This window comes from Jatropha curcas, chromosome 5 (genome assembly GCF_041381405.1).
Source record: "Jatropha curcas cultivar XTBG-Jc1 chromosome 5, XTBG_Jcur_1.0, whole genome shotgun sequence".
NCBI classification, from domain to species: Eukaryota; Viridiplantae; Streptophyta; class Magnoliopsida; order Malpighiales; family Euphorbiaceae; genus Jatropha; species Jatropha curcas.
The window spans coordinates 18,266,338-18,275,339 of NC_143155.1; the positions used below are offsets into that span (position 1 = coordinate 18,266,338).

A 9,002-nucleotide genomic window follows, 5' to 3' on the forward strand; every position below is an offset into this window, starting at 1 on the left:
AGGGATAGTCCTTCCTCGTCCACATGTGCTGCGTCCTCGGCCACGACCTCCACGCAGACCACTTCCAGACGCATCTAAATCAACCGCCCTGCCTCTAGCCATCTGTACTACAGAGAACAGAGCCTACATATGTATGTATACAATTATATGAATTGTATAACATATGGTAAATATGTATAAAGAAAGTGAATAACATTAAAATTCTTCATTAATAATGTTATATATACATCTATTAATTTATTATCCATAATACATGTGGTTCGAAGTATTAAGTGTCTTCATCATCATCTGCTTCCTCTTCTTCTTCTTCTTCCTCTTCTTAATATTCGTCTTTTGAGGTACCTATGATGATTTGATCTTCTTCCTCCTCATCATCCGATGCTCCTATTTCAACATAAGTTCCGCTTGCATCATCCAATATATCCGTTAAATCTTCAACAACTTGCATCAGTATCAACCGCAACTTCTTGAAATGGCTCAGATACTACAAGTGAAGCAGGTTATTTGGTTTCAACTGCATGAACAACTGATCTATGCTTGATTTTACATACTGTCATCCAATCGCAACGATCTCGTTTCAATGATGGATATGAGACATAGTACACCTGTGCAGCTTGCATTGCCAACACAAAAGGTTCATACTTCGTATATTTTCTTCTTTGATTAGTATCCACAAGATTATACTTAGGATGAACCTTCATGTCAACGTTTGGCGTAGGATCAAACCATTCACATTTGAATAAGATTGTGCACTTGATTGGTAGGGATGGATATTCTAACTCCAAAACCTTAACCAATTTGCCATAAAAATCATTTGAATGTCACTGTAGTTTGATCCCTTTATGCAAACACCATTGTTCATTGTCTTTCTGCTTGTCCCATAACCCTCGGTGTGAAACTTGTAACCACTTACAAAGTAGCCAGAGTAGGCATTAGCAACCGGTAGAGGTCCCCTTGCTAGATCGGTAATGAATCTGTTATCAACATCGCTTCTTGAGCTTTAAGCCTATGGGAAATAGTAATGACACGAGTGAAATATAAGAATGTACACATATATGTTGTGTAATTAGAAAGTTACTTGCATAACATTTGAACCATTCTGCAAATTCAAAGTCCAATTTTGCATCAACTGCAGTATCAGTCAAATTGAGATTTTGAAGCCATAAAAGCTTGATATATTTCCTGTTTATGAATGAACAAAATTATCGTAAAATGATTTAACTAAGCTCCAGACACAGGTTTAGACTCTCTACAAGATTTATACTTACTATACAAATGGTGTAATCTCTTCTCAATTCAAAAAAAAAATATAGGTTTGAGCCGCTCGTATCTCTGCATCAGTCAATCGTCTTTTTTTTTATTTACCAATCGTACACCCAGGATAGGTGAAAATTGTTGGATTTCCTTCTAACTCAGATTCTATTCGATCTCCTCCGTCATCATTACATGGCACTCTCCGATGCTTGGTGTAAACATGTGGTTCGAAGTAGTGTGAATAGAAGGTGGAAGCTTCTTGCACCAAATATTCATTGTAAGTTGATCCCTCGACCTTTGCCTTATTGCACACATTCTTTTTAATTTTCTGTAGGTGTTTGTAATTGTACAAAGCCATTATGTAAATATGAGTTGAAATAAAATATGTAATGGTTAGAATGGGATGTTAATGATTCACCTCTCAAATGGATACTCCATCTATATTGTACCGGTCCTGCTATATGACATTCATAGGACAAATGAATCGGCAGATGCTCCATAGAATCAAAGAATCTAGGTGGAAAATTTAGCTCCAATTTGCATATCACTACTGGGATTTCTCGCTCTAATTGGTTCATATCATCGTATTGGATAACAGTCATCTTCATTTCCTTGAAAAAGAGACTCAATTCTGTCATTGCTTCCCAAATTTTCCCTAGCAATAATTCTTGGAATGCCACAGGAATCAATCTTTGCATGAAAATATGACAGTCATGGCTTTTCATGCCAAACAATCCGTATTTCCTCATGTCGACACATCTACCCATATTTGAACAGTATCCATTTGGAAACCTTAATGATCGGACCTATTCGCATAATAATTGCCTTTGGGGTTTATCTAAAGAATAACATGCCTTTGGAAACTTACCAGTAAGTACAGATTGCTCGAGTTCTGGCCAACGACAAATTTCCTTCATGTCTACTCTCGCTTTTACATTATCCTTGGATTTCCCCTCAATGTTCATGATAGTGTTGAACAGATTTTCAAACTGATTTTTTTCTATATGCATCACATCAAGGTTATGACGGATAAGAATTGAACTCCAGTATGGCAAATCCCAGAAGATGCTTCGCTTTTTCCATTCGCTATTCCTGCCAATTCTACCATTTACCTCTTCTGCACCTAACTCTGTAACTTTCATAAGCACCAAATCTTCAATTTCTTATAATATTTCAACTTCAGACTTCACAGGCGGAGGGCGATCAGCAATAGTCATTTTCTTTCTAAAGCATTGTCGATTTCTCCTCCAAGGGTGAGATTCTGCTAAGAATTTGCGATGACAATCAAACCAACATTGTTTACCTCCATTTTTTAGTGTAAATGCATTAGTGTTTTCTATGCAATGAGGACAAGCCAATTTGCCTACCATACTCCACCCAGATAACATTCTAAATGCTGGAAAATCACTGATGGTCCAAAGCAAAGCAACTCGCATTATGAAATTTTGATTGGCCGAAATATCGAACGTTTCAACCCCTTACTCCTATAAATAATTAAGTTTAGCAATCAAAGGTTGCAGAAACATATCAATTTTGTATTTCGGATTATTAGGGCCAGGTACAATAGCACACAAAATGATTGTGACAATGACAGGCCATGATGAATATTGTTGTCCTGATTGGCCAAACGGTTGAAACCCATCAGTACAAAGCCCCAATCTCACATTTCTCATATTAGCAGTGTAACACCCTCCGCCCAGTCCCGAGAGACCCGACGGCGGATGCCACATTCGGTGCCGGAGACACCATCTTAACTTAACATATAAATCATAAAACTAAAATTATGAATTAGAAGTAATTGAGTATTCACAAGTTTAGCGAGTAAATTTTTTTTTTTATTTTTATAATAGCAATTTCATTTCATTTTCCTTGCATTTTTTTTATATACATTGGGAAAATTCCTACAGAAATATTGTAAGAATATCCTTTTAAAAACTGAGCTCGCCAAACATGTGAATACAAAATACTTCCAATTAAACTCTAAACTTCCAACATCTCCAAATAATCTTTATAACATAACAACACTTTTATACTTTCATAATTGAATAAATCCTCAATAGTATTTTAGATCCATCAATTAATTGCATTCATTATATCTATCAAGTCTTAATGAACTAATCATATCAACTGACTTCAAATATTTCATATTCAATCAATCTTACTCTTCTCTCCAAATATATACATCAAAATACTTTGTAATTACATACTTCAATTATATTTCAAATAACATAATATCTGAAAATGTAACAATTATACATGCCATCATTCTTCATTACATAAATCTCAATCGACTACTACCAAATTAGTCACTTCTGCTTTGATATTACTCTTCAAATCTTCAAGTAGCAACCACGATCTTCAACCTACGCGTGATAAAAATCGACGCGCTGAGTATAAAACTCAGTGGTGCTCATAATTCACATACTTACCAAAGTTGCGATGACAACTTACTTAAAAACAAATTTCATAAAATTATTTACAATCATAAATGCATTAAAATTCAACATACATTTCCATTTATAGCAAAACAAATAGCACATATACTAGTAATTCATAACATAAAGAATTTAATTCTTTATACCATAAATCCTTTACTTAAGACATTTTATCATCATAAATACTTTGGTTCCTTCAAATAAACTTATAATTAATAACATAAATAATTTAATTCTTTCAAATCATAAATTCATTACTTAAACATTATACCAATACATATACTCTTTATTTTTAATACCATGTACCGAAATATTATTTGATAACATAACCAGTAATTTCCAAAGTAATGTTTACTAAAATAATATGATCTCATTCGTTTAATTGTACAGATATTTTCCATAGGGCTCGCATACACTTAGGAGAAAGAGAAGCAGATAGGTTTTCAGAACAGATTCAGAATGGCCTTAGGTCGCCAACAGATTCAGAACATATAGAGCGCGTCCGCCCTAACAGAACAGAAGACACCCACGTGTCTAGCATATGATCATAGCTTCTTATCAGAATGGCATCAAATGCCGAGCATGCTCATCAGACAGAATAAAATCAAATCACGCATCAAATTCACACTAAGTATAGTAGAGCCCAAAATCCTTGTTTTAATTCTTAATTCATAACACTTATCATAAAACTTGTCTTATTCTTTAGTCTTCTTAAATTCATAATGTAAGCTTACTTTAGAACGTAGTAACTGAAAATTTCATCCTTAAACATAATTACTGAACATAGAAAATTTCTTATCATATGAAATCATACATGTAAGCTTACTTTAGAACTTAAGTAACTCATATACTTCAACATAATTACTTAATATAGAAAATTTATCATAAATCCCTTTTCTTTTAAAACTTTCTTAAAGTCATAATGAAATCATATTTTCCTTATTCAAAATTCAAAGCACATACACCTTAAATACCCATTTCTTTGTTAAAACTCTAAACATATAAAAGTTATCAAATAATCATACTTATGTCATATATATAAAATAATTAAGTAAGCTTTACTACACCAAGGTGGTACCAAGGGGAGGAATTTCCTTCTCCAATCAAGCATGCTAACACAACTCTTATGCACAAAAGTATCAATTTCAAGCCTCATCATGCATTATCTAAATCAATTTCACACCTTTCCAATTTATATCCATTTAAACATATCCACAACAACACTTTTCAAACTTATGTCTTATTTTTGTCAAATAAATCTTAAAGGATACAAAGAATGAAGAGAACTTCATCACACATAATTCATACCTTCATTTATCCAAATAAACCTATGATTCATGACATATAAAATTTCCAGCATTAATATAACCTTGACCTTTGCTGGGTTTTTAAGACATAACTTAAGTTCTGTGTCTCCAAATTGAGTGATGTTTGATTCATTAGAAAGCTAAAACAAAATACTACAAATGTTATGAAGGGACCACAGCCCAGATCAATCTTTAAGATGGCAAAAAAAAGCTAGGAACACAGACCAACAGTCCAGACCTGATTCAGCAGAACTAATTTCAATGTTTATCAAATTTCTACTTATCCAGACACTCAAATCACACCAATCCAAAACCAGAGAAGTCTCAAGACACAGGGCAACAACTCTCATGAAGAACTCAGAACATAATCTTATCATTATAGTGGTCAAAAAGGGCACTCAATTCAGTGATGCATGTAGCCCGTCATAACAGAGTCAGTTTGGGTGTTTCAGCCATAAGTTGAGCTATATATATCCAAATTGGACACAAGAGGATGGGTTGGAAAGCTAAGGAGCAGACCTACAACTTTCATGAAGGACTCAGACACTAATGGGAAATTCAAGGGATCGAAAAACAGTCCTTAATCACACCCAATAACACTTTTTCCTAATTTCAGCTTACTTAAATCATATACAAGGTAGAGATTTCTACCACATACTAAATACTCATCAAATATCATCTTAAGATCATAAATCCACAAATAATAACAAGAAAACTTAAGGCCTTATTCATCAATGGGTTCTGCCACTCTTGAAGAATGAAGAAGAAATTGTTTTCCTTATCAATTCAACATATAAGCATGCTTAGAAATCTCCCAAGAACACATTTATACCACCAAAATTCAATAATCAAATCATTTCATATAAAATTCCCAATTTTCACAAAATAGTATAAACTTCACAAAATCAAAAATTGAAACAAGATAAGAGTGTTTATGAACACTAACCTTAAACATAAGCTCTAACAAGCTTAAATCAAACTCTTGAAGCCTTAGTTTTCCCTTGTCTTTGTTAGGAAGTTCTCCACCCTTTGTCCTCCAAATTACTTGAAATTATTCACCAAATATCATTTCTCAAGCTTTAATCTCAAAGATTAAGTACTTAATCAAAGTTTAATGGAGTGTATTTGATGTGTTTAGGAAGTAAAAATTAAAGACCTAAAGGAGAAGAAGAAGAAGAAGAAGAAGAAGAAGAAGAGAAAGGTCACGTTAGATGGAGAGGAAAAGGAAGAAAATATGTTAGATCAAATAATGGAGTTGACTAGAGGGTAATTTGGTCCTTTCACCAAAATTGGATGGCTAGGATTGAGCAATGTAATTCAATCTAATGGCTACAAATATTCTCCAAATTAAATTCCTTCAAAATATTATTTATCTCCATAAAAATTCTTAAATTTAATCCTTAAAAATAATTCCTCTAATTTCCTTAATTAATATAACACCATCTCAAATTTACTCCATAAAAATAATTTCTCTAATTTCTTTAATTAATATAACAACATAATTCACTATTCACTAATTCTCTAATTTCTCCAAAAAAATATTCATTACTTACTTTCTACCCATAAAAATAATGTATACATACTCCAAAAATATTAAATAAAATATAACACATAGATAGTAATTTTTCCGGACCAAAATAATACTTATTCTCGGACCGATGGCACTATTCACAGACCGATAACTTACTATTTCGGACACAGAAAAATGGAGCGTTACAGTTCTACCCCCCTTAAAGAATTTCGTCCTCGAAATTCACTTGAATTAAGAAATTCCAAATCTCATAATATTTTTCCGACTTAATTTATTCTTCCTTAATCGGCTAGCACTTACTATCCTTATATTCTATAAGTGATTCTCCTAAATGAAGATCCATAATAGTAAATTTAACCATTCAATATTTAAAAATTTTAATCTCATAAGTATAACATAAACTTACTTTGCATAACACCGATTAGATCCTTAATATCCTCTTTAATTCCCTTACAAGAAAAATCCATAAACATCTCTTATTCTATCTAACACTCAATCCAAGGACCTATATAACTCCCTTTCCAAACATATCATCATATCAGATACATATCAAGGCATTTAATTTAAATATCATATTCGAAGATTTGCATCAAGTCAATTCTCATAAAGCATGATGAGATTATCTGAACATATACTGAGATCATGTAGCTTATTCTCATAACAGTATTAATAACTCAATTCCATCATGATACTTAATCTCAAACACTGTCATGCATACATACATATAGTCATACATGCACACTTGCAAGGTCCACTCAAGAGAAAAATAATACATAGTTTCAAATCTCAATACATAAAAGTATTTATACACAATCACAAAGTTATGCAAACCATGCAATGTGTCATATAAACTATCCCAACTTAACCATTTATCCATAACGATTTAATAGAATGCACTAAGTCATAGCAATTCCACCTCTTTTTTTTTTTTTATCATAGATATCTCACATAACTCTATAAATCTTTCATGACTCGTAAATACTTCTATTAACTATGAACCAAAATTTTCTATTGTAACAATAATCACTTATAAACTCTTGATCATTTTGGGTTAGAATTTTTTTCTCATATAAGCATAGTGAAATCAACACGAACCATAACTTTTTTTTTTTTTTTTCATATTCATGAAATCCCAAAATATGGAAATTCTTATCTTGTATACTCTGATGTATCATTACTTCTATGTCCATCAAATCTGAACAATCAATGATTCCTAATTTGTTAAAACTCTATTCTTTTCTTAATATTAATATAATAACATGACTAGATCCATTCTTACTTATCTAATTTATTGGGATAACATCAATTCAATAGTTGGACAACTATCTCTCTATATCTGATGTCATTCATCAATTCACTTAACCATCAGGGCCCAATATTTATATAACATAATTATCTTAATTTCTTTACAGGAGTCGTTTACTTTTTCCTCGGATTATAGAATCTGTCATTAAACAAAAATCCTTATTTATAACTTATATAACATCTAGAATTTAACAAATACTTGAAACATCAAAAGACTAAATCTCTTTGAATTTAATTCATACTTATACCATATTAAACCATAAGGTGCCACAATTCATACAAGATCCACTACTAGGCACATAAAAATTAATTTATTTCTTACTAAGAATCACAATTTACTTTTTTTTTTTTTATAACCATAACAATTCATAGTATTCCCGATATTCATACATTTGAAAACTAACTGATGAATACTACAATATACTTTACTCCACCAAGTAGTAATTATTGCTCATAAATAGAAATCACTTCTCATAAATGGCTTGAAATAATATTTTATTCCACCAGCATTATTTCTTATGAAAAATACTCATCACTCATTATTATAGCAAGTCACATCAAATTATTCATCATTTAAACCTTATAAATATCCATTATGTAAATACACCAATTTTGTCCAAAAGAATGCTGATCACAATAGTCATACTAAATGCCATTAGCCAAAATCATGTAAACTTCATCAATTGCATATATTAAAATCGATACTCTAAATAGATTCTATTGTCCATAAATCCACATCATTTAATTCTCTTATTAGATAATACTAGCAACTCATTCTCACCATACTCCTTCTACAGGCACATATAGACACATTCATGCATTTTATGTATGCATTTCACAATCAACAAGTATTAAATAAAAATAATATACTTTCATCATTTAACTTCAACTTAACATTTATAATCTTAACCATGCATAACTTAACATATCTTTTGCCCACACAACCATACAAGTTCACACTTCATCTTCCATACTTAAATTATATATAAATGTCATTTTCATTGTTTACTTCGTAAACCAGTATACTTCATAGTTCATGAATCTATACAAATGAATTCATTTTCATTTATAAAACAATCTTTTTGTTCATCAAAAGTTTATAAAACCACACGTGAAAATTTAATTTAATGTATTTTTTTTTTTATTATATCCAAAGTGTTCAAAAGAAGG

At 31.4% G+C, this 9,002-nt stretch overlaps 1 long non-coding RNA gene and 1 pseudogene across 1 annotated transcript; both read right to left on the bottom strand.

Annotated features, from left to right (window-relative positions):
* Window positions 1-1,267: 1,267 nt before the first annotated feature.
* On the bottom strand, window positions 1,268-2,853 carry LOC149496315 (uncharacterized; annotated as a pseudogene).
* Window positions 2,854-3,382: 529 nt separating this feature from the next.
* LOC149496316 (uncharacterized) lies at window positions 3,383-6,081 on the bottom strand. The gene is made up of 2 exons (XR_016320869.1): window positions 5,943-6,081; window positions 3,383-3,617 (listed from the first exon to the last, which is right to left on the bottom strand). It is a non-coding gene; the product is annotated as an uncharacterized LOC149496316 (long non-coding RNA).
* Between the last annotated feature and the right edge of the window lie 2,921 nt (window positions 6,082-9,002).